This window comes from Coregonus clupeaformis, unplaced genomic scaffold, assembly GCF_020615455.1.
Source record: "Coregonus clupeaformis isolate EN_2021a unplaced genomic scaffold, ASM2061545v1 scaf0065, whole genome shotgun sequence".
NCBI lineage: Eukaryota > Metazoa > Chordata > Actinopteri > Salmoniformes > Salmonidae > Coregonus > Coregonus clupeaformis.
In genome coordinates this window covers 603178-628537 of record NW_025533520.1, presented here as the reverse complement: position 1 = coordinate 628537, position 25360 = coordinate 603178, and the positions used below count along the sequence as shown (strand labels likewise).

The window sequence follows — 25360 nt, the reverse complement described above, 5'->3', positions numbered from 1 at the left end:
GAAGAACCCTAGAACTGTGATGAGTGTGATTAGAAGGAGTCAGGCGCAGGAGGGTAATTCACCCGAATACAGAGTTTATTCCGTCGTACACAGTTGCGCTGGATAGCGACAACAAAATACAGTCACAGGGGAATAATCTACCCCCGGCAATACAAGGTACGGGTAGCTCCACCGAGCTACACTCAACTCAACTCACATAAAAAAGGGGACAGAGGGAACACTTATACACAGACTAATGAGGGGATATGAACCAGGTGTGTGTGATTGACAAGACAAGACAAATGGAATGATGATATATGGAGTGGCTAGTAAGCCGGTGACGACGAAAGCCGAAGCCTGCCCGAACAAGGAGGGGAGGCAGCTTCGGGGGAAGTCGTGACAAGAACAGGGAACGCAACGTCACGGAGAGAGAAGAGAGGGAAGAGAAGAATAGTCCTGGTCTTCTTCAACCCCTCTGACGCTGGACATCTGATACCCAACACACATTTACAAAAACGACATTGCTCTATGTACCTGTCATGACTTGCCCTCATGGGTTGAGGATCAAAGATGCCGGTTAGGCAAAGGTTTGAACATCCCCTTTCCTGGGGGGGCCAGTTTTATGACCGGTCGTAAATCCCTTACAGAAACGTTATTTTCCATGCCATGCGGTATTGGGAGAGGGAATTTCCCTGTGGAACAAAAGGAAGTCTTCCCGCCAAGACTCCAACATCCAAAAGTGGATAATGAAACAATATTCCTACTCCAAAGAATGTGGGAAATGGTCGGTGGGGACTTAAAGAACAATCATGTCAAATGCATTACTATGTTGTGATGTCATTAAAGATGGTGGAACAACATAACTGTATCTTTAGGGGTGTACACATCCCAGTTATGAGGTTTGCATCTAATTGTTGTATAAAATGAATGATTAAGTATAATAATACTTTTGTGAAGATAACAATGTGATTTTAGCATTCTAGATGCTAATTGTTTTCCATATAGATTTTTTCTCAGTCAGTGGCCACACCCAGATGAACACAAACATGATGAAACGGCCCCCTTTTCTACTCAAGTATAAAACCCCACGTGACGAAATTCACCTCAGACCAAGCACGGTATAAACCGGATGTTGCAAATGGTTGAATTTCTACCAGACCAGGAAGCGTGAAGCTGAAGCCCCACTCTACAGACCAGCAGATGTGAAGCTAAACGTTAAAATGGTTAAGACCAGAAAGACCAGAAAACGTGAGACGTTAGTCCATACGTTTGAAATGGTGAGACCAGAAAGACCAGAAAACGTGAGACGTTAGTCCATACGTTTGAAATGGTGAGACCAGAAAGACCAGAAAACGTGAGACGTTAGTCCATACGTTTGAAATGGTGAGAAACTCTGAAACTCTCAATTATCTACACAAGAAGAAGAAACTCACTAGACCGTAGCATTACCAGTATGCAGCTGGCATGTATAGTCGTCTAGAGAACTTTCACTAAAGACACGAGAGAGGAGAGGACAATCCCTCTCAGACAACCATTTGTACATATGAAGTACCTATTCTAACAGATCAACTCTACAAACTACAGGGTACGCTGAAGTATCCATTCGAACCACCACTACGACCAGAAACTCTACCAAGGACATTGGGATCTCTGGTGGAAAAAAAACCAGAGTCCTACATCATCAACTCAACTAACGAGGACAGCTACACGTAAATACATGTTGCATTTCTAATCCAAATGAGCGGGTGCTAAACATTTGTATTTCCGTGAGCGTAGTTTCCAAGGTAACAACAATAGTTTGAATCTCTGTCTCTCCCTTCCACTCTGACCCTCCTTCTACCCAAGCATTCATGCTATTGTTAGTCCAGTCCACTAGGGACCTGTTTTCATTGTATTACGTTAGTAATCAATAACCTACAGTGGGGGGAAAAAGTATTTAGCCAGCCACCAATTGTGCAAGTTCTCCCACTTAAAGAGATGAGAGAGGCCTGTAATTTTCATCATAGGTACACGTCAACTATGACAGACAAAATGAGAAAAGAATATCCAGAAAATCACATTGTAGGATTTTTAATGAATTTATTTGCAAATTATGGTGGAAAATAAGTATTTGGTCAATAACAAAAGTTTCTCAATACTTTGTTATATACCCTTTGTTGGCAATGACAGGTCAAACGTTTTCTGTAAGTCTTTTTCACACACTGTTGCTGGTATTTTGGCCCATTCCTCCATGCAGATCTCCTCTAGAGCAGTGATGTTTTGGGGCTGTCGCTGGGCAACACGGACTTTCAACTCCCTCCAAAGATTTTCTATGGGGTTGAGATCTGGATACTGGCTAGGATACTTCTTACGAAGCCACTCCTTCGTTGCCCGGGCGGTGTGTTTGGGATCATTGTCATGCTGAAAGACCCAGCCACGTTTCATCTTCAATGCCCTTGCTGATGGAAGGAGGTTTTATCCACGATACATGGCCCCATTCATTCTTTCCTTTACACGGATCAGTCGTCCTGGTCCCTTTGCAGAAAAACAGCCCCAAAGCATGATGTTTCCACCCCCATGCTTCACAGTAGGTATGGTGTTCTTTGGATGCAACTCAGCATTCTTTGTCCTCCAAACACGACGAGTTGAGTTTTTACCAAAAAGTTATATTTTGGTTTCATCTGACCATATGACATTCTCCCAATCCTCTTCTGGATCATCCAAATGCACTCTAGCAAACTTCAGACGGGCCTGGACATGTACTGGCTTAAGCAGGGGGACACGTCTGGCACTGCAGGATTTGAGTCCCTGGCGGCGTAGTGTGTTACTGATTGTAGGATTTGTTACTTTGGTCCCAGCTCTCTGCAGGTCATTCACTAGGTGGTCCCCCCGTGTGGTTCTGGGATTTTTGCTCACCGTTCTTGTGATCATTTTGACCCCACGGGGTGAGATCTTGCGATCGAGGGAGATTATCAGTGGTCTTGTATGTCTTCCATTTCCTAATAATTGCTCCCACAGTTGATTTCTTCAAACCAAGCTGCTTACCTATTGCAGATTCAGTCTTCCCAGCCTGGTGCAGGTCTACAATTTTGTTTCTGGTGTCCTTTGACAGCTCTTTGGTCTTGGCCATAGTGGAGTTTGGAGTGTGACTGTTTGAGGTTGTGGACAGGTGTCTTTTATACTGATAACAAGTTCAAACAGGTGCCATTAATACAGGTAACGAGTGGAGGACAGAGGAGCCTCTTACAGAAGAAGTTACAGGTCTGTGAGAGCCAGGAATCTTGCTTGTTTGTAGGTGACCAAATACTTATTTTCCACCATAATTTGCAAATAAATTCATTAAAAATCCTACAATGTGATTTTCTGAAGAAAAAAAATCTCAATTTGTCTGTCATAGTTGACGTGTACCTATGATGAAAATTACAGGCCTCTCTCATCTTTTTAAGTGGGAGAACTTGCACAATTGGTGGCTGACTAAATACTTCTTTCCCTACTGTATGTGTGTTTGTATTGTGTTATTATTTATTTATTTAGTAAATAAATAATTAAGCCAATTTGCGTATTGCTGATTCATCAATAAGGTTAGAGTTCTTGCAGGTTCAAGGATTATGCGACATTCAGAATGAGACTGATAAGAGGTAATTATTTAATAAGTGACTGTTATCGATATATAACATATATATCTAAGAGTTTCATTTGGGAGATGGTCACTCGTTAAACAACTTCTTCCGTGGTGCCCCAAATTCATAATGAGTTAATTGTTACATGATTAATTTAATCGAGTGACAATTAAACATAGTTAGTTGATTCGATAGATAACATACATTAAAGTAAGTCACGTCACGACAAGCCTGAAACACATTTAGTGGTTTGCATTACGACAGTGGTTTAAATCTCTGGTATAGTATCAGGTTTGCGCTACGACAGTGGTTTAAATCTCTGGTGTAATATTAGGTTTGCATTGCAACAAAGGTTTAAATCTCTTTTTTATTATTAGATTTGCATTACTGCAGTGGTTTAAATCTTCCTTCCTACATTTCAAAGTGAATAATAAAATGTTATAAATTTCAGTAAATACGATTAAGTGATTATTTAATAATTAATACATTTACATATTGCATGTATGTTTTATTGAAGATTATTTATATTATTGAATTATGTTAATATTATTACCATCTTTAAAAATACAACATGTATTTGAACATCACTAAAGGTGTTGACTTCACTAAAGTATGACACTATTTGAACATCACTAAAGATATTAAACAGTCCAGCTACTGACCAACTCCTCACTGTTTTATTGCACCGCTGATACCTCCTTACGCCTTGCCAATATTGACAAAGACACATCATTATGAGAACCCAGAGAGAGAGAGAGAGAGTTAGAGTTAGTCCAGTATTAGAATAAGACAGAGTAAAGTCCCATAAGAAGGAGGAGAGACGGGAGGAGAAGGAGGAGAGACGGGAGGAGAAGGAGGAGAGACGGGAGGAGCAGGAGGAGAGACGGGAGGAGAAGGAGGAGAGACGGGAGGAGAAGGAGGAGAGACGGGAGGAGAAGGAGGAGAGACGGGAGGAGAAGGAGGAGAGACGGGAGGAGAAGGAGGAGAGACGGGAGGAGAAGGAGGAGAGAATAGAGAGTAAAGGAAAGAGAGAATGATAGATTAATAGTTACTCCAGAGACAAGAGGAGGAGGAGGAGGAGGAGGAGGAGGGACAGGAGGAGGAGGAGGAGGAGGAGGAGAGACAGGAGGAGGAGGAGGAGGAGGCTGTGGAGGAGGAGGAGGAGGAGGAGGAGGGACAGGAGGAGGAGGAGGAGGAGGAGAGACAGGAGGAGGAGGAGGGACAGGAGGAGGAGGAGGCTGTGGAGGAGGAGGAGGAGGAGGCTGTGGAGGAGGAGGAGGAGGAGGGACAGGAGGAGGAGGGACAGGAGGAGGAGGAGGCTGTGGAGGAGGAGGAGGAGGAGGAAGCTGTGGAGGAGGAGGAGGAGAGACAGGAGGAGGAGGAGAGACAGGAGGAGGAGGAGACTGTGGAGGAGGAGGAGGAGGAGGAGACTGTGGAGGAGAGACAGGAGGAGGAAGAGGAGAGACAGGAGGAGGAGGAGACTGTGGAGGAAATACAGGAGGATGAAAATAGATAGAAAGAGAGAGACAGTAACAGTCCAGTCTTACCTCAGTGTAAAGCCATGTCAGAGGGAAGTGCTATAGATCCACACAGTGATAAAAACCTTTACAATCCCACCAGACAACGTCTACCAAAACACACAATCCACCAGACAACGTCTACCAAATCACACAAACCTAAATACATGCACGGCAACTTTGTCTCTCTAACACGCTCTCTCTCTTCTCTAACACGATCTCTCGCTACTCTTCACTAACACGATTTCTCGCTCTCTCTTCTCTAACTAGCTACATCTCTCGCTCTGTTTTTCTGTTCTCCAGAAGAAAAGTTGGTTGGTTGGCACTCTCTCTCTCTCCCTCTCTGTAAAGGTGTCAGTTACATTACTCACTAACCCACCTCTCTCTCTCTCTCTCGCTCTCTCGCTCTCTCGCTCTCTCGCTCTCTCGCTCTCTCGCTCTCTCGCTCTCTCTCGCTCTCTCGCTCTCTCGCTCTCTCGCTCTCTCTCGCTCTCTCGCTCTCTCTCTCATTGGCATGGGGAAACAAGTGAAATAGATAATAAACAAAAGTGAAATAAACTATATAAAATGAAGAGTATACATTAAACTCACGAAAGGAATAGAGACATTTCAAATGTCATATTATGGCTATGTAGTGTTATAACGACTATCTCGCTCTCTAGTAAATGTGGAACAGGTCTTCTCCCAACTCTCTCTTCCGCGGCGGCCTCCTCATACTCCTCCCTCTCCCTCTCTCTCTCCAGAAGGTCGAGGGTCGTCCATAAACATCCCCCTGATCAAGTATTTTCACAGCAAATGGAGACGGCAGCATGAGATGTCTAGGAAAACACGCCTGACAGAAAAGAGGCGGGTCACTGGAGCGGTAAAACCAGGTCTCTGTCCCAAATGGCACCCTGCTCCCAACATAGTGCACTTCTTTTGACCAGAACCACCATATGGGCCCTGGTCAAAATGCAGTCGTAGGGAATAGGGTGCCATTTGGACGCAGTCCAGGTGGTATATGGGACAGCTAAGGGAGAGAGAGACGGACGGACGGACGGACGGGGGAGAGAGAGACGGACCGACGGACGGACGGACGGGGGAGAGAGAGAGACGGACGGACGGGGGAGAGAGAGACGGACGGACGGACAGGGGAGAGAGAGACGGACGGACGGACGGGGGAGAGAGAGACGGACGGACGGACGGGGGAGAGAGAGAGACGGATGGACGGGGGAGAGAGAGACGGATGGACGGATGGGGGAGAGAGAGACGGACGGACGGACGGGGGAGAGAGAGAGACGGATGGACGGGAGAGAGAGAGACGGACGGACGGACGGGGGAGAGAGAGAGACGGATGGACGGAGAGAGAGAGACGGACGACGACGGGAGAGAGAGAGAGACGATGGACGGGGGAGAGAGAGACGACGGACGGACGGGGGAGAGAGAGAGACGATGGACGGAGAGAGAGAGACGGACGGGCAGACAGGGAGAGAGAGAGACGGACGGGACGGATAGGGGAGAGAGAGACGGACGGACGGACGGGGAGAGAGAGACGGACGGACGACGGGGAGAGAGAGACGACGGACTGGACGGGGAGAGAGAGAGACGGATGGACGGGGAGAGAGAGAGACGGATGGACGGGGAGAGAGAGACGACGACGGACGGGGAGAGAGAGAGACGGATGGACGGGGAGAGAGAGGACGGATGGACGGATGGGGAGAGAGAGACGGACGGACGGACGGGGGAGAGAGAGAGACGGATGGACGGGAGAGAGAGAGAGACGGACGGACGGGGGAGAGAGAGAGACGGATGGACGGGGGAGAGAGAGACGGACGGACGAGGCGAGAGAGAGAGACGGATGGACGGGAGAGAGAGAGACGGACGGACGGACGGGGGAGAGAGAGAGACGGATGGACGGGGGAGAGAGAGACGGACGGACGGGCGGGAGAGAGAGAGACGGATGGACGGGAGAGAGAGAGACGGACGGACGGACAGGGGAGAGAGAGACGACGGACGGATAGGGAGAGAGAGACGGACGACGGACGGGGAGAGAGAGACAGACGGACGGACGGGGAGAGAGAGACGATGGACGGACGGACGGGGAGAGAGAGAGGACGGACGACAGGGAGAGAGAGAGACGAGACGGGGAGAGAGAGAGACGGACGGACGGGAGAGAGAGACGGACGGACGGACGGGAGAGAGAGAGACGGACGGACGGACGGACGGGGGAGAGAGAGACGACGGACGGACGGACGGGGGAGAGAGACGACGGACGGACGGGGAGAGAGAGAGACGGACGGACGGACGACGGGGAGAGAGAGAGACGGACGGACGGACGGACGGGGGAGAGAGAGACGGACGGACGGGGGAGAGAGAGACGGACGGACGGACGGACGGACGGGGAGAGAGAGACGGACGGACGGACGGGGGAGAGAGAGACGGACGGACGGACGGGGGAGAGAGAGAGACGGACGGACGGACGGGGGAGAGAGAGACACGGACGGACGGACGGGGGAGAGAGAGACGGACGGACGGGGGAGAGAGAGACGGACGGACGGACGGACGGGGGAGAGAGAGACGGACGGACGGGGGAGAGAGAGAGACGGACGGACGGACGGGGAGAGAGAGACGGACGGACGGACGGACGGACGGGGGAGAGAGACGGACGGACGGACGGACGGGAGAGAGAGACGGACGGACGGGGGAGAGAGAGAGAGACGGACGGACGGGAGAGAGAGAGAGACGGACGGACGGGGGAGAGAGAGAGCGAGACATTGTTACAACACTGTATATAGACATAATATGACATTTGAAATGTCTTTACTCTTTTGGAACTTCTGAGTGTAATGTTTACTGTTAATTTTATATTATCTACTTCACTTGCTTTAACAACGTTAACATATGTTTCCCATGCCAATAAAGCCCTTAAATTGAAATTGAGACGGAGAGCGAGTTAGAGAGAGAAACAGAGAGACAGAGAGAGAGAGAGAGAGAGAGAGAGAGAGAGAGAGAGAGAGAGAGAGAGAGAGACAGAGAGAGAGCCCTTCAATTGAAATTGAGAGACGAGAGAGAGAGAGAGAGAGAGAGAGAGAGAGAGAGAGCGAGAGAGAGAGACAGAGAGAGAGAGCCCTTCAATTGAAATTGAATTGAAATTGAGCGAGAGAGAGAGAGAGAGAGAGAGACAGAGAAATAGACAGGTGAAGGTGTAAACTTGGCAGTAGAAAACCTGAACAGCGTATTTGACCTCTCAGCTTCCCGATCAAATCAAAAAATGTCAAGCAGACAACCTAAGAAAATTAACAACAATGACAAATGATTTGATGAAGAATGCAAAAACCTACGAAAGAAATTGAGAAACCTATCCAACCAAAAACATACAGACCCAGAAAACCTGAGCTTACGCCTTCACTATGGTGACTCACTAAAACAATACAGAAATACACTACGGAAAAAGAAGGAACAGCATGTCAGAAATCAGCTCAATGTAATTGAAGAATCCATAGAATCTAACCACGTCTGGGAAAATTGGAAAACACTAAACAAACAACAACACGAAGAGTTATCTATCCAAAACGGAGATGTATGGGTAAACCACTTCTCCAATCTTTTTGGCCCTACAACAAAGAACAAACAGCAAAAACATATACATGATCAAATGCAGATCTTAGAATTAACTATTAGAGACTACCAGAACCAACTGGATTCTCCAATTTCATTGAATGAACTACAGGACAAAATACAAACCCTCAAACCCCAAAAGACCTGTGGTGTTGATGGTATCCTCAATGAAATGATAAAATATACAGACCCAAAATTCCAATTGGCTATACATAAAACCTTTAACATTATCCTCAGCTCTGGCATCTTCCCCAATATTTGGAACCAAAGACTGATCACCCAAATCCACAAAAGTGGAGACAAATTTGACCCCAATTACTACCATGGGATATGCGTTAACAGCAACCTTGGGAAAATCCTCTGCATTATCATTAACAGCAGACTCGTACATCTCCTCAGTGAAAACAATGTACTGAGCAAACGTCAAATTTTATTTTTACCAAATTACCGTACGACAGACCACGTATTCACCCTGCATACCCTAATTGCCAAACAAACAAACCAAAACAAAGACAAAGTCTTCTCATGCTTTGTTGATTTCAAAAAGGCTTTTAACTCAATTTGGCATGAGGGTCTGCTATACAAATTGATGGAAAGTGGTGTTGGGGAAAAACATACGACATTATAAAATCCATGTACACAAACAACAAGTGTGTGGTTAAAATTGGCAAAAAAAAACACACATTTCTTTCCACAGGGCAGTGGGGTGAGACAGGGATGCAGTTTAAGCCCCACCCTCTTCAACATATATATCAACGAATTGGCGAGGGCACTAGAACAGTCTGCAGCACCCGGCCTCACCCTACTAGAATCTGAAGTCATACGTCTACTGTTTGCTGATGATCTGGTGCTTCTGTCCCCAACCAAGGAGGGCCTACAGCAGCACCTAGATCTTCTGCACAGATTCTGTCAGACCTGGGCCCTGACAGTAAGTCTCAGTATGACAAAAATAATGGTGTTCCAAAAATGTTCCAGTTGCCAGGACCACAAATACAAATTCCATCTAGACACTGTTGCCTTAGAGCACACAAAAAACTATACATACCTCGGCCTAAACATCAGCGCCACAGGTAACTTCCACAAAGCTGTGAACGATGTGAGAGACAAGGCAAGAAGGGCCTTCTATGCCATCAAAAGGAACATAACATTTGACATACCAATTAGGATCTGGCTAAAACACAAACAGACCCCACAGAGCCCCAGGACAACAACAACACAATTAGACCCAACCAAATCATGAGAAAACAAAAAGCTAATTACTTGACACATTGAAAAAAAGAATTATCAAAAAAAGACAGAGCAAACTAGAATGCTATTTGGCCCTAAACAGAGAGTACACAGTGGCAGAATACCTGACCACTGTGACTGACCCAAAATTAAGGAAAGCTTCGACTATGTACAGACTCAGTGAGCATAGCCTTGCTATTGAGAAAGGCCGCCGTAGGCAGACCTGGCTCTCAAGAGAAGACAGGCTATGTGCACACTGCCCACAAAATGAGGTGGAAACTGAGCTGCACTTCCTAACCTCCTGCCAAATGTATGACCATATTAGAGACACATATTTCCCTCAGATTACAGCGATCCACAAAGAATTCGAAAACAAACCCAATTTTGATAAACTCCCTTATCTACTGGGTGAAAAACCACAGTGTGCCATCACAGCTGCAAGATTTGTGACCTGTTGCCACAAGAAAAGGGCAACCAGTGAAGAACAAACACCATTGTAAATACAACCCATATTTATGTTTATTTATTTTCCCATTTGTACTTTAACTATTTGCACATTGTTACAACACTGTATATATACATAATATGACATTTGAAATGTCTTTATTCTTTTGAAACTTCTGAGTGTAATGTTTACTGTTAATATTTATTGTTTATTTCACTTTTGTTTACTATCTACTTCACTTGCTTTGGCAATGTTAACATACGTTTCCCCATGACAATAAAGCCCTTAAATTGAATTGAAATGGAAGGAGTAGGAAGAGGAGGAGATAGTTGTAAAGAGATTAAAGCAAATTAAGTATACACACCCACACACCCACAGACACACACACCCACACACCCACACACACACATACACACACACACACACACACATACACACACACACACATATACACACCTTATCCACACCCACCGCAACACACTCCTTACCCACACACACAGTTAGGGTAGCAACATTTTCCATAAATTCTAAACTTAAAATAAATTCCCAGTTTTTCCAGAAATCCCGGGTTGGAGGATTCCGGGAATCAGGAGGGAAGAAGCAGGAGATCCAGAAACCTCCAACCGGGATGGTTGCACACAGCCTGCCCTTACCACTGTAGGCTCCCGGGGGCCAGTTCTATGAGTGGTTATCGCCCTGGTAACCCTATCCCCTTCCTTTCATGTAAAATACATTGTGCCTCTTCTCCTCCCTCCTCCCCATCTCCTCCTCCTCCATCCCCCTGTTTCCCCCTGGGGAGGTGTAACCCTAACCTTGTCTATGGAGCTCCAAAATGCCCCTTTTCCAGGCATAAGAGATTATAGAGAAAAAAGACTGGAGAGAAAGAAAGAGAATGAGTGGGGGGGGGTGACACACACACACACACACACAAACACACACACACACACACACACAGCTTGTAACCTGAATGTTGACAACCGCTATAGCCTCAATATTCTCATTCAATCCCCATACCCCATTGATTGTAGACCTGGCTAGCAGATAAGATCACATAACAGAAGTGTTTTCTACTGAAAAGGTTACAGAGCCTGAGGAGAGAAAGACAGACAGAGAGAGAGGAACATACAATCTTGATAAACTCCCATATCTATTGGGTGAAATACCACAGTGTGCCATCACAGCAGCAAGATTTGTGACCTGTTGCCACAAGAAAAGGGCAACCAGTGAAGGACAAACACCATTGTAAATACAACCCATATTTATGTTTATTTATTTTCCCTTTTGTACTTGAACTATTTGCACATTGTTACAACACTTTATATAGACATAATATGACATTTGAAATGTCTTTATTCTTTTGGAACTTCTGAGTGTAATGTTTACTGTTAATATTTATTGTTTATTTCACTTTTGTTTATTATCTACTTCACTTGCTTTGGCAATGTTAACATACGTTTCCCATGCCAATAAAGCCCTTACATTGAAGAGAGAGAGAGAGAGAGAGAGAGAGAGAGAGAGAGAGAGAGAGAGAGAGAGAGAGAGAGAGAGAGAGAGAGAGAGAGAGAGAGAGAGAGAGAGAGAGAGAGAGAGAGAGAGAGAGAGAGAGAGAGAGAGAGAGAGAGAGAGAGAGAGAGAGAGAGAGACAGACACACATACATACACACACACACATGTGAATACATACATACACACGGTATATACATACACACATAAATACAGTGCATTCGGAAAGTATTCAGACCCCTAGACTTTTTCCACATTTTGTTACGTTACAGCCTTATTCTAAAATGGATTAAACCAGCAGTTAAAAACCAGCAATGTCTAGAGAGAGAGAGAGAGAGAGACACACACAGAGAAAAGCTCTGCACCATTCACTTTTTACTGATGACCAAATTCACTGTCTTGGAAATCTTGACTGTCCATTGCTTTTCATTTGTCCCAATTGAAATAAAAAACACAATGAAGATTTTAATAGCAAGGTGATAAACAGATATCGGAGTATGAAAGTACAGAGCAGTGCCGCAGTGGTGCGTGTCACGCTCTGGCTCCGGGACTTTGTATTTTGAGCCAGGGTGTGTTCGTTTTGGTTGTGTTTTGTTTGGTTCGGTGGTCATTGGTTTTGTGTTTCCCTTATTTGGTCAATGACTCCCAATCGGAGGTAACGAGTGTCAGCTGTCGGCTCGTTATCTCTGATTGGGAGCCATATTTAAACTGTCTGTGTTCACCTTGTGTTGGTGGGATTTTGTTCGTGTGGTTTCATGGTGTACCATAGACGTCACGTTTTCGTTGTTTTGTTCGTGTGTACGTTTAAATAATAAATATGTTCGCTCGTAACGCTGCGCCTTGGTCCTCTCTCATCGACGAGCGGGACAGAAAATCCCACCAAGACCAGACCAAGCAGCGTGTCCAAGAGCCATCGCTAATAGATCTCCGTGGCAGCTTCGATTGGGTCAAGCCCATGGAGGAGCTAAGTGAAGAGGGTTGGAGACAGAGGAGCGAGAGATGGGAGAGAATGTTGGAGGCCTGGAGAGACCCCCAGAAAATTTTTAGGGGGGGGCTCACGACGTCGGGGCAGCAGGAGGCCGCTATGGAGCGGTCCAGCGGGGTTGCAGAGGAGGCCGCCAGGTTACGGGGGCCACTGGTAGAAGAGGGGATGGTAGGTGTAGAGGCACGGCGAGAGGTACTGGCGTGTGTTGCCAGTCCGGTCCGGGCCGTTCCAGATCCCGGTGTAGAGCCAGTGGTGTGTGTCCCCAGTACGGTCCGGTCTATTCCTGCTCCCCGCACCAAACCTACGGTGTGCGTCGACAGCCCAGCCCGGTCCGTTCCTGCGCTCCGCACCGAGTCTGTGGTGCGCGTCGCCAGCCCAGCCCGGCCCGTTCCTGCGCTCCGCACCGAGTCTGTGGTGCGCGTCGCCAGCCCAGCTCGGCCTGTTCCTGCTCCACGCACAAAGCCTACGGGGTGCGTCGCCAGCCCAGCTCGTCCTGTTCCTGCTCCACGCACAAAGCCTACGGGGTGCGTCGCCAGCCCAGCTCGGCCTGTTCCTGCCACTCGCACCAAACCAGGGGTGCGAGTCGCCAGCCTGGTTCAACCCGTTCCTGCTACTCGCACCAAACCAGGGATGCGAGTCGTCGGCCTGGTCCAGCCCGTTCCTGCTACTCGCACCAAGCCAAGGGTGCGAGTCGTCAGCCTGGTTCAGCCCGTTCCTGCTACTCGCACCAAGCCAAGGGTGCGAGTCGTCAGCCTGGTTCAGCCCGTTCCTGCTACTCGCACCAAGCCAAGGGTGCGAGTCGTCAGCCCGGTCCAGCCCATTCCTGCTACTCGCACCAAGCCAGGGATGCGAGTCGTCAGCCTGGTGAGGTCCGTTCCGGCTCCACGCACCAAGCCTAGGGTGCGTATCGTCAGCCAGGTCCGGTCCGTTCCTGCCTCACGCGCTAAGCCAGGGGTGCGCGTCGTCAGTCCTGATCCAGCCAGCTGGGTCAGATCGGATCGGGGCCGTTATGCGGGGATTGAAGTAGGGTGGTGGTCAAGCCCGGAGCCGGAGCCGCCTCCGAGGAGCAACACCCACCCAGCCCTCCCCTATTTGGGGTTTTGAGGCGCGGTCGCAGTCCGCGCCTTTAGGGGGGGGGTACTGTCACGCTCTGGCTCCGGGACTTTGTATTTTGAGCCAGGGTGTGTTCGTTTTGGTTGTGTTTTGTTTGGTTGGGTGGTCATTGGTTTTGTGTTTCCCTTATTTGGTCAATGACTCCCAATCGGAGGTAACGAGTGTCAGCTGTCGGCTCGTTATCTCTGATTGGGAGCCATATTTAAACTGTCTGTGTTCACCTTGTGTTGGTGGGATTTTGTTCGTGTGGTTTCATGGTGTACCATAGACGTCACGTTTTCGTTGTTTTGTTCGTGTGTACGTTTAAATAATAAATATGTTCGCTCGTAACGCTGCGCCTTGGTCCTCTCTCATCGACGAGCGTGACAGTGCGTGCTTAGTCCCCGGCCAAGCACGACTCCAACACCATCAATAAGTTTGCCGACGACACAACAGTGGTAGGCCTGATCACCGACAACGATGAGACAGCCTATAGGGAGGAGGTCAGAGACCTGGCCGTGTGGTGCCAGGATAACAACCTTTCCCTTCAGTACATCACTGGGGCCAAGCTTCCTGCCATCCAGGACCTCTATACCAGGCGGTGTCAGAGGAAGGCTGAGCTTCCTGCCATCCAGGACCTCTATACCAGGCGGTGTCAGAGGAAGGCTGAGCTTCCTGCCATCCAGGACCTCTATACCAGGCGGTGTCAGAGGAAGGCCCTAAAAATTGTCAAAGACTCCAGCCACCCTAGTGATAGACTGTTCTCTCTGCTACCGCACGGCAAGCTGAAACGGGGCACCAAGTCTAGATCCAAAACGCTCCTTAACAGCTTCTACCCCCAAGCCAAAAGACTGCTGAACAGTTAATCAAATGGCTACTATTTGATTCGACCCCCCCTTTTTTGACGCTGCTGCTACTCGCTGTTTATTATCGATGTATAGTCACTTTACCCCTACCTACAGTGCCTTCAGAAAGTACTCAGACCCGTTGACTTTTTCCACATTTTGTTACGTTACAGCCTTATTCTAAAATGGATTAAAAATAATAATAATAATCCTCAGCAATCTACACACAATACATAATGACAAAACGAAAACAGGTTTTTAGACATTTTTTCTAATTGATTACAGATAAAAAACAGAAATACCTTAATTACGTAAGTATTCGGACCCTTTGCTATGAGACTTGAAATTGAGCTCAGGTGCATCCTGTTTCCTTTGATCATCCTTGAGATGTTTCTACAACTTGATTGGAGTCCACCTGTCTATACAAGGTCCCACAGTTGACAGTGCATGTCAGAGCAAAAACCAAGCCATGAGATTGAAGGAATTGTCCGTAGAGCTCCGAGACAGGATTGTGTCGAGGCACAGATCAGGGGAAGGGTACCAAAAAATGTCTGCAGCATTGAAGGTCCCCAAGAGCACAGTGGTCTCCATCATTTTTAAACAGAAGAAGTTTGGAACCACCAAGACTCTTCCTAGAGCTGGCCACATGGCCAAACTGAGCAATCGGGGGAGAAGGGCCTTGGTCAGGGAGGTGACCAAGAACACGATGGTCACTCTGACAGAGCTCTAGAGTTCGTCTGTGGAGATGGGAGAACCTTCCAGAAGGACAACCATCTCTGCAGCACTCCACCAATCAGGCCTTTTATGGTAGAGTGGCCAGAGGGAAGCCACTCCTCAGTAAAAGGCACATGACAGCCCGCTTGGAGTTTGCCAAAAGGCACCTTAAGACTCTCAGACCAAACAAGAATCTCTGGTCTGATGAAATGAAGATTGAACTCTTTGGCCTGAATGCCAAGTGTCATGTCTGGAGGAAACCTGGCACCATCGCTATGGTGAAGCATGGTGGTAGCAGCATCATGCTGTGGGGATGTTTTTCAGCGGCAGGGACTGGGAGACTAGTCAGGATCGAGGGAAAGATGAACGGAGCAAAGTATAGAGAGATCCTTGATGAAAACCTGCTCCAGAGCGCTCAGGACCTCAGACTGGGGCGAAGGTTCACCTTCCAACAGGACAACGACCCTAAGCACACAGCCAAGACATTTCAGGAGTGGCTTCGGGACATGTCTCTGAATGTCCTTGAGTGGCCCAGCCAGAGCCTGTATTAAACCTGATCGAGCATCTCTGGAGAGACCTGAAAATAGCTGTGCAGCGACGCTCCCCATCCAACCTGACAGAGCTTGAGAGGATCTGCAGAGAAGAATGGGAGAAACTCCCCAAATACAGGTGTGCCAAGCTTGTAGCGTCATACCCAAGAAGACTCAAGGCTGTAATCGCTGCCAAAGGTGCTTCAACAAAGTACTGTTTAAAGTGTCTAAATACCTATGTAAATGTAATATTTCAGTTTTTTATTTTTAATAAATTAGAAAAAAAAATTACACATCTGTTTTTGCTTCGTCATTATGGGGTATTGTGTGTAGATTGATTTTGTATTTAAAAAAAAAATCTATTTTAGAATAAGGCTGTAACCTAACAAAAGTCAAGGGGTCTGAATAAATTCCGTACATATTACCTCAATTACCTGGACTAACCTGTACCCACACATTGACTCGGTACCGGTACCCCCTGTATATAGCCTCGGTACCGGTACCCCCTGTATATTGACTCGGTACCGGTACCCCCTGTATATAGTCTCATTATTGTTATTTTATTGTTGCTCTTTTATTTTTTTACTTTAGTTTATTTAGTAAATATTTTTTATTAACTCTTATTTTTCTTAAAACTGCATTGTTGGTTAAGGGATTGTAAGTAAGCATTTCATGGCATTTTCACCTGTTGTATTCAGCGTCCGTGACAAATAACATTTGGTTTGATTTGAGTATGTTAGTTGGCCAACCAGAAAGAGAGTGCTTCTCTCTTCCACTTCTGTTTCAGAAGGAAACATGAGACCACCCTCGTTTCTCTCGCTTCACCCATTACTCCCCCTCCTCACCCTTCCTCCCCTGTCCTCCCTCAATCCCTTAACCACAGTTACCACACTCCCCAGTCACCCCCTACCCCCAAACCACTCCCAAGTCAGCCCCCTACCCCTTAACCACTCCCCAGTCAGCCCCCGCATCCCCTAGTCAGCCCCCCTTAACCACACCCCAGGCAGCCCCCTAACCACACCCTAGTCAGTGTGTGTGTGTGTGTCTCAGCGCAGTATGAATAATGCAGGTTAATCTCATTAGGGGTGAGATCCCTTTCAGAGCATGTTAATTAAATGATGAGTCGGGTTCCCAGGTGCCTGCCTTCTAAATAATGCTACAGCTCACTACAGGAACAGTCGTGTGTGTGTGTGTGTGTGTGTGTGTGTGTGTGTGTGTGTGTGTGTGTGTGTGTGTGTGTGACAGAGACAGAAATAGAGACAGATACATGGGCAGAGAGAGAGAGAGAGAGAGAAAGAGACAGACTTTACGGTATGTTGCCTGTAAAAAAAAATAAAAAATAATCGGACAATGTTTTTTTTTAGAATCCAATTCATACAGTCCCATTTCTTACCACATTCTTGCCGGGATAAGCCTTTTATATCTCCTGTGCACATGCCGGAAAGTTTAGGAGTGGGATTAGACGCAGCCTGGTCTCATAGACTAGACGTAACATATCATACATACTAAATATGTATGTCCCGGATTTAACACCAGAATAATAGGAAACGCACTGATACCAGGTTGTGGGGCCGATATGGGTGGACGTCTAGTTTAACACATCCATTGAACATACACCATCACAAACAAGTCCATTACTAATATTTTTTAGGCAGGTCCTAAGAATCATTATAAGACTAATACAGTTTATTTTCAAAAACAATAGAATGGCATATTTTGAGTTGAATAATGTCACTGGTCTGTGCAGCCTATATGGCTGAGCCATGAATATAAAAGCACAGTCAACACACATTCTTTATAGTAGTATATAATGAAATATAACAGAATAAAATATAAAATAATATTTTTCCCCCCAACTTGTGTCACGGAAATACACTATATATACAAATGTATGTGGACACCCCTTCAAATTAGTGGATTTGGCTATTTCAGCCACACCCGTTGCTGACAGGTGTATAAAATTGAGCACACAACCATGCAATCTCCATAGACAAACATTGTCAGTAGAATGGCCTTATTGAAGAGTTCAGTGACGTTCAAAGTGTCATCGTCAAAGGATGCCACCTTTCCAACAAGTTAGTTTGTCAAATTTCTGCCCTGATAAAGCTGCCCGGGTCAACTGTAAGTGCTGTTATTGTGAAGTGGAAACGTCTAGGAGCAACAACGGCTCAGCCGCGAAGTGGTAGGCCACACAAGCTCACAGAACGGGACCGCTGAGTGCTGAAGTGTGTAGCGCGTAGAAATCGCCTGTCCTCGGTTGCAACACTCACTACCGAGTTCCAAACTGCCTCTGGAAGCAACGTCAGCACAACGAACACAAGAACTGTTCGTTGGGAGCTTCATGAAACCGGTTTCCACGGCAGAGCAGCCGCACACAAGCCTCACCATGCGCAATGCCAAGCGTCGGCTGGAGTGGTGTAAAGCTCGCCGCCATCGGACACTGGAGCAGTGGAAACGCATTCTCTGGAGTGATGAATCACGCTTCACCATCTGGCAGTCCGACGGACGAATCTGGGTTTGGCGGATGCCAGAAGAACGCTACCTGCCCGAATGCATGGTGCCAACTGTAATGTTTAGTGGAGGAGGAATAATGGTCTGGGGCTGTTTTTCATGTTTTGGGTTAGGCCCCTTAGTTCCAGTGAAGGGAAATATTAATGCTACAGCATTCAATGACATGGAATCTGTGCTTCTAACTTTGTGGCAATAGTTTGGGGAAGGCCCATTCCTGTTTTAGCATGACAATGCCCCCGTGCACAAAGCGAGGCCCATACAGAAATGGTTTGTTGAGATCGGTGTGGAAGAACTTGACTGGCCTGCACAGAGCCCTGACCTCAACCCAATCAAACACCTTTGGGATGAATTGGAACGCCTGACTGCGAGCCAGGCCTAATCGCCCAACATCATGCCCGACCTCACTAATGCTATTGTGGCTGAATGGAAGAAAGTCCCCGCAGCAATGTTCCAACATCTAGTGGAAAGCCTTCCCAGAAGAGTGGAGTCTGTTATAGCAGCAAAGGGGGGATCAAATCCATATTAATGCCCATGATTTTGGAATGAGATGTTGGTGGAAGTACCACCAGTCATTGTTTATTTAGTTTGTTGAATTAGATTCTGAACATTGTAATTACATTTCTGTATTGGATATTTATTTGTTTTATAGATCTATTTTTATCTTTAATATTATGATCTACTATTCTTAAATATGTTGTTTTATTATCTACTATTCTTAAATATGTTGTTTTAATATCTACTATTCTTAAATATGTTGTTTTAATATCTACTATTCTTCTTGTTGTTTTAATATCTACTATTCTTATTCTTGAAGTCCAGGATCCAGTTGCAAAGGGAGGTGTTTAGTCCCAGGGTCCTTAGCTTAATGATGAGCTTTGAGGGCACTATGGTGTTGAATGCTGAGTTGTAGTCATTGAACAGCATTCTCACGTAGGTGTTCCTCTTCTCCAGGTGGTAAAGGGCAGTGTTGAGTGCAATAGAAATTGTGTCATCTGTGGATCTGTTGGGGTGGTATGCAAATTGGAGTAGGTCTAGGGTTTCTGGGATGATGGTGTTGATGTGAGCCATGACCAGCCTTTCAAAGCACTTCATGGCTACAGACGTGAGTGCTACGGGTCGGTTGTCATTTAGCCAGGTTACCTTGGAGTTCTTGGGTACAGGGACTATGGGGGTCTGCTTGAAACATGTAGGTATTACAGAGTCGGCCAGGGGACAGGTTGAAAATGTCAGTGAAGACACTTGCCAGTTGGTCAGCGCATGCTCGGAGTACACGTCCTGGTAATCCGTCTGGCCCTTGCGGCCTTGTGAATGTTGACCTGTTTAAAAGGTCTTACTCACGTCGGTTATGGCGTGCGTGATCACACAGTTGTCCGGAACAGCTGGTGCTCTCATGCATGCTTAAGTGTTGCTTGCCTTGAAGAGCGCATAGAAGTCATTTAGCTCGTCTGGTAGGCTAGCGTCACTGGACAGCTCGCGGCTGGGCTTCCCTTTGTAGTCCATAATAGTTTATACATCCGACGAGCGTTGGAGCCGGCCGAGGATTCAATTATAGTCCTGTAGTTTTCGCCAGGCATAATGGGACCCATCTCGTCCACAAAGTTGACTAAAGTTTGCCAAAAAGCACCTGGATGATCATCAAGACTCTTGGAAGAACGTTCTATGGACAGATGATTCAAAAGTATAACTTTTTGGACGACATGGTTCCAGTAATGCCTGGCGAAAACCAAACTCTGCATTCCACAGTAAGAACATCATACCAAAGGTCAAGCATGGTGGTGGTGGTGTGATGGTTTGGGGATGCTTTGCTGCCTCAGGACCTGGACGACTTGCCTTAATAGAAGGAACCATGAATTCTGCTCTGTATCAGAGAATTCTACAGGAGAATGTCAGACCATCCGCCTGTGAGCTGAAGCTGAAGCGCAGCTGGATCATGCAGCAAGACAATGATCCAAAACACACAATCAAATCTACATGAAAATTGCTAAAAAGCAACAAACTGGAAGTTTTGGAATGGCCTAGTCAAAGTCCAGACCTAATCCCAATTGAGATGTTGTGGCAGGACTTGAAACAAGCAGTTCATGCTTGAAAACCCACACGTCACTGAGTTAAAGCAGTTCTGCATGGAAGAGTGGGCCAAAATTCCTCCACAGCGACGTGAGAGACTGATCAACAACTACAGGAAGCATTTGGTTGGAGTCATTGCAGCTAAACGTGGCACAACCAGTTATTGAGTGTAAGGGAGCAATTACTTTTTCACACAGGGGAATTGGGTGTTGCATAACTTTGTTTATGAAATAAATGAAATAAATATGTAATTGTTGTGTTATTTGTTAACTTATGTTCCCTTTATCTAATATTAGGTTTTGGTTGAAGATCTGATAACATTCAGTATCGCAAATATGCAAAAGTAGAGAAAATTAGAAAGGGGGCAAATACTTTTTCATAGCACTGTATTCCAGTCTGTGCTAGCAAAACAGTACTGTAGCTTAGCATTCTAGTCTGTGCTAGCAAAACAGTACTGTAGCTTAGCCTCTGCGTCATCTCACCACTTCCGTATTGAGCAAGTCACTTGTACTTCCTGCTTTAGTTTTTGCTTGTAAGCAGGAATCAGGAGGATAGAATTATGGTCAGATTTGGAGGGCGAGGGAGAGCTTTGTACGTGTCTCTGTGTGTGGAGTAAAGGTGGTCTAGAGGTGTTATTATTTTTTATTTTTTTCTAAGCCACTCAGGAACATTCAATGTCATTTTGGTAAACAACTCCAGTGACCTCTATTTGACCTTGTGTTTTACATGATTGTCCTACTGAAAGGTGAATTCATCTCCCAGTGACTGAAAAGCAGACTGAACCAGGTTTTCCTCTAGGATTTTGCCTGTGCCTATAGCTCTATTCAATTTTTTTCCCTAGTCCTTGCCGATGACAAGCATACCCATAACATGATGCAGCCACCACGTTTTAAAAATATGAAGAGTGGTACTCAGTGATGTGTTGTGTTGGATTTGCCCCAAAACATTTTGAAGCCTTGCCATAGATTTTCAAGCCAATTTAGGTAAAAATTGTAACGGTCCCTCAGGAACATTCAACGTCGTCTTGGTAAGCAACTCCAGTGTATATTTGGCCTTGTGTTTTAGGTTATTGTCCTGCTGAAAGGTGAATTTGTCTCCCAGTGTCTGGTTTTGCTCTAGGATCTTGCCTGTGCTTAGCTCTATTCCGTTTCTTTTTATCCCCCCCCAAAACTCCCTAGTCCTTCCGATGACAAGCATACCCATAACATGATGCAGCCACCACCATGCTTGAAAATATGCTCAGTGATGTGTTGTGTTGGATTTGCCCCAAACATAACGCTTTGTATTCAGGACATAAAGTTAATTTCTTTGCCATATTTTTTGCAGTTTTACTTTAGTGCCTTATTGCAAACAGGATGCATGTTTTGGAATATTTTGTATTCTGTACAGGCTTCCCTCTTTTCGCTCTGTCAATTAGGTTAGTATTGTGGAGTAATTACAATGTTGTTGATCCATCCTCAGTTTTCTCCTATCACAGCCATTAAACTGTGTAACTGTTTTAAAGTCACCATTGGCCTCATGGTGAAATCCCTGAGTAGGTTCCTTCCTCTCCGGCAACTGAGTTAGGAAGGACGCCTGTATCTTTGTAGTGACTGGGTGTATTGATACACCAACCAAAGTATAATTAATAACTTCACCATGCTCAAAGGGATATTGTTCATCCACCTCTGGCCTGCTGGCTCCCCTTCCTCTGCGGAAGCATAGTTCCCGCTCAGCCCAGTCAAAACTGTTCGCTGCTCTGGCACCCCAATGGTGGAACAAGCTCCCTCACGACGCCAGGACAGCGGAGTCACTCACCACCTTCCGGAGGCATTTGAAACCCCACCTCTTTAAGGAATACCTGGGATAGGATAAAGTAATCCTTCTACCCCCAAAATTGTAAAGTGGTTATCCCACTGGCTATAGGGTGAACGCACCAATTGGTGAGTCGCTCTGGATAAGAGCGTCTGCTAAATGACGTAAATGTGCCCTTGAGCAAGGCACTTAACCCTAATTGCTCCTGTAAGTCGCTCTGGATAAGAGCGTCTGCTAAATGACTAAAATGTAATGTAAATGTAAATTGTTTGCTTTTTTTATTTGTACCCATCTACCAATAAGTGCCCTTCTTTGCGAGGCGTTGGAATACCTCCCTGATCTTTGTGGTTGAATCTGTGTTTGAAATTCACTGCTCGACTGAGGGACCTTGCAGATAATTGTCTGTGTAGGGTACAGAGATGATGTAGTCATTCAAAAATCATGTTAAACACTATTATTGCAACTTAGTAAACGTATTATGTGACTTGTTCAACAAATTTTTACTCCTGAACTTATTTAGGCTTACCATAACAAAGGGGTTGAATACTTATTGACAAGACATTTCAGCTTTTTATTACACTTGTAAAATATTCTAAAATCATAATTACACTTTGACATTATGGGGTATTGTGTGTTGGCCAGTGACCAAAAATCAAAATGTAATCAATTTTGAATTCAGATGTAACACAACAAAATGTGGAATAAGTCAAGGGATGTGAATACTTTCTGAATGTACTGTAGGTAGATAGGAGCCAATGTTGTCTCAGACAGCCCCACTCCTCCCTCCCTCCCTCCCTCTCTGCCTCCCTCAGTCTCTCTCCCCCTCCCCTGTTCTCAGGCGGATTGCTACCTTTACAATAGGCCCGGAATCATCCACACACACACAGAGATCATTTTTTGATAGTTTTTGTTGTTGTTTTGTGTCTTCTCACTTTTGTTTATTTCACTTGTTTTGGCAAAGTAAAACATGTTTCCCATGCCAATAAAGCACCTTTAAATTGAGAGTAAAGCCCCTTTAAATTGAGAGTGAGAGAGAGAGAGAGAGAGAGAGAGAGAGAGAGAGAGACAAAAAGAGAGGGAGAGACAAAAAGAGAGGGAGAGAGAGCGAGAGAGACAGAAAGAGAGGGGGAGGGAGCTTGCAGGAGGGAGGCAGAGAGAGAGAGAGAGAGAGAGAGACAAAAAGAGAGGGAGAGACAAAAAGAGAGGGAGAGAGAGCGAGAGAGACAGAAAGAGAGGGGGAGGGAGCTTGCAGGAGGGAGGCAGAGAGAGAGAGAGAGAGAGAGAGAGATGGAGAGAGAGAGAGAGAGAGAGAGACAGAAAGAGAGGGGGAGGGAGCTTGCAGGAGGGAGGCAGAGAGAGAGAGAATTTGTGACAACAGGTCAGTGATAGCTTTTATCAGTTCCCTGGTAAATCCCTCTCTCAACTCCTGATCTGTCTGTCTGTCTGTCTGTCTCTACATCAATGTGCTTCTGTGGGGGGGCGGGGGATCTTGGATGGTTGGAGGCCTGGTGGTTGGGAGCTTGGGCCGGTGGCCGAGAGGTCGCTGGGTCGGGTCTCCGATTTGACTTAGTGGGAGATCTGTCAATGTGCCCTTGGGCGGGGCACTTGACCCTGGTTGCTCCTGTGGGTCGCTCTGGATGGGAGTCTGCTAGATGACTGAATGTCATGTAAATGTTGAGCGGCTTCACTGCAGGTAGATTGTATGTTTTAAAATTCAATAAATAAAAAAAAATCAATAAAAACATGTTTCGGAATCTGGACACAAACAAAATATCTCACATTCAGAATTCAAATGGCTACATTTATCAGGAGTCAGTGGTATTCAAACGCGGGCCGCAGACTCCATCAAACCTACAAATTCTACCAGCTATGATGTGAAGTAGAGTAGGTGCAATTCTAACCAGTTCTAACCCAATATCTCTGAGCCCAGCCATCTGGCCCAGTTGAAACCCAGTCCTACCGCCTCCTTCACTGTAGCCAAACTGAACATCATAACCCACCAGTTATAACCAGCTATAACCAGTGTATCAGACTATTATAACTGGTTATAACCCAATATCTCTCTGCCATCTGCAACACCTTCCTACCTCCTCCTAGACTGGAGCCAAACTGGACACACACTGGTGAAGTGAAATGTCTTGTTCCCCAACTGGCGGCCTGTGGGCCGAATTTGGCCCGCGGGTGATTTTATTTTGGCCCCCCAACAACAACAAAAAATGGACATAAAAGACTGTAAAAACAGCAAATCAGTTCCAAGTGATTTTAATTTAGGAAATCTGTTCCAAAGTATCCCCACGCATAATGGAGAGATATATGTGATCGTATACAAATGTAAGCAAGGTTTGAAGAGGTAAAATATTGTATACTGTTTGGGCATCTTGCGGTCAATTTGCAGTCTACAACTTATTTTTGTAATTATGTTCCCGGCCCCCTGACCATCCATCGCGCAGCTGATGATTATGATCCCTGTTTTACAGGGTCAGACGTAGTAGTACGGCGCCCCTGGAGCAAATTTGGGTTATGTAACTTGCTCAAGGGCACGTCAACATTTTTCACCACGTCGGCTCTGGTTTTTCAAACCAGCGACCTTTCGGTTACTGGCCCAACGCTCTAACCGCTAGGCTACCTGCCGATATCACCTGCCCACCCACCAGTTATAACCAGTTATAACCAGCATAACAGAGCATTATAACCAGTCAGTGACAAATGTTTTGTTGTTTTGGCTCTGTACTCCAGCACTTTGAATTTGAACTAAGAATAGAATATGTAGCGTCCACATTAATGTAGAAATGTTTAGAAACATATTATATTCTTATTTACAATAAAAGAGACTTAAAAATGACACAATACATTATTTACCATTCATTTCTATTGGGCACAAAATAATCTGAAACACAACCAAAACAAACAGCAAATGCATCCAACAAGTTTGTAGAGTCACAAGCATGATGTAATCAT

General features: G+C 46.0%; 1 protein-coding gene across 7 annotated transcripts in view; it reads right to left on the bottom strand.

The window, feature by feature from the left end:
* eya4 (EYA transcriptional coactivator and phosphatase 4) overlaps window positions 1–25360 on the bottom strand; it is a 162840-nt gene that overhangs the window by 124362 nt on the left and 13118 nt on the right. Inside the window, exon 1 of one of the 7 annotated variants that reach the window (XM_045212928.1) lies at window positions 5126–5445. The exons of the other annotated variants lie outside the window; for them this stretch is intronic. The gene's annotated coding sequence lies outside the window, so the exon portion shown is untranslated. Of the gene's footprint in view, window positions 1–5125; window positions 5446–25360 lie in introns of those variants that run through there. 7 annotated transcript variants of the gene reach the window in all.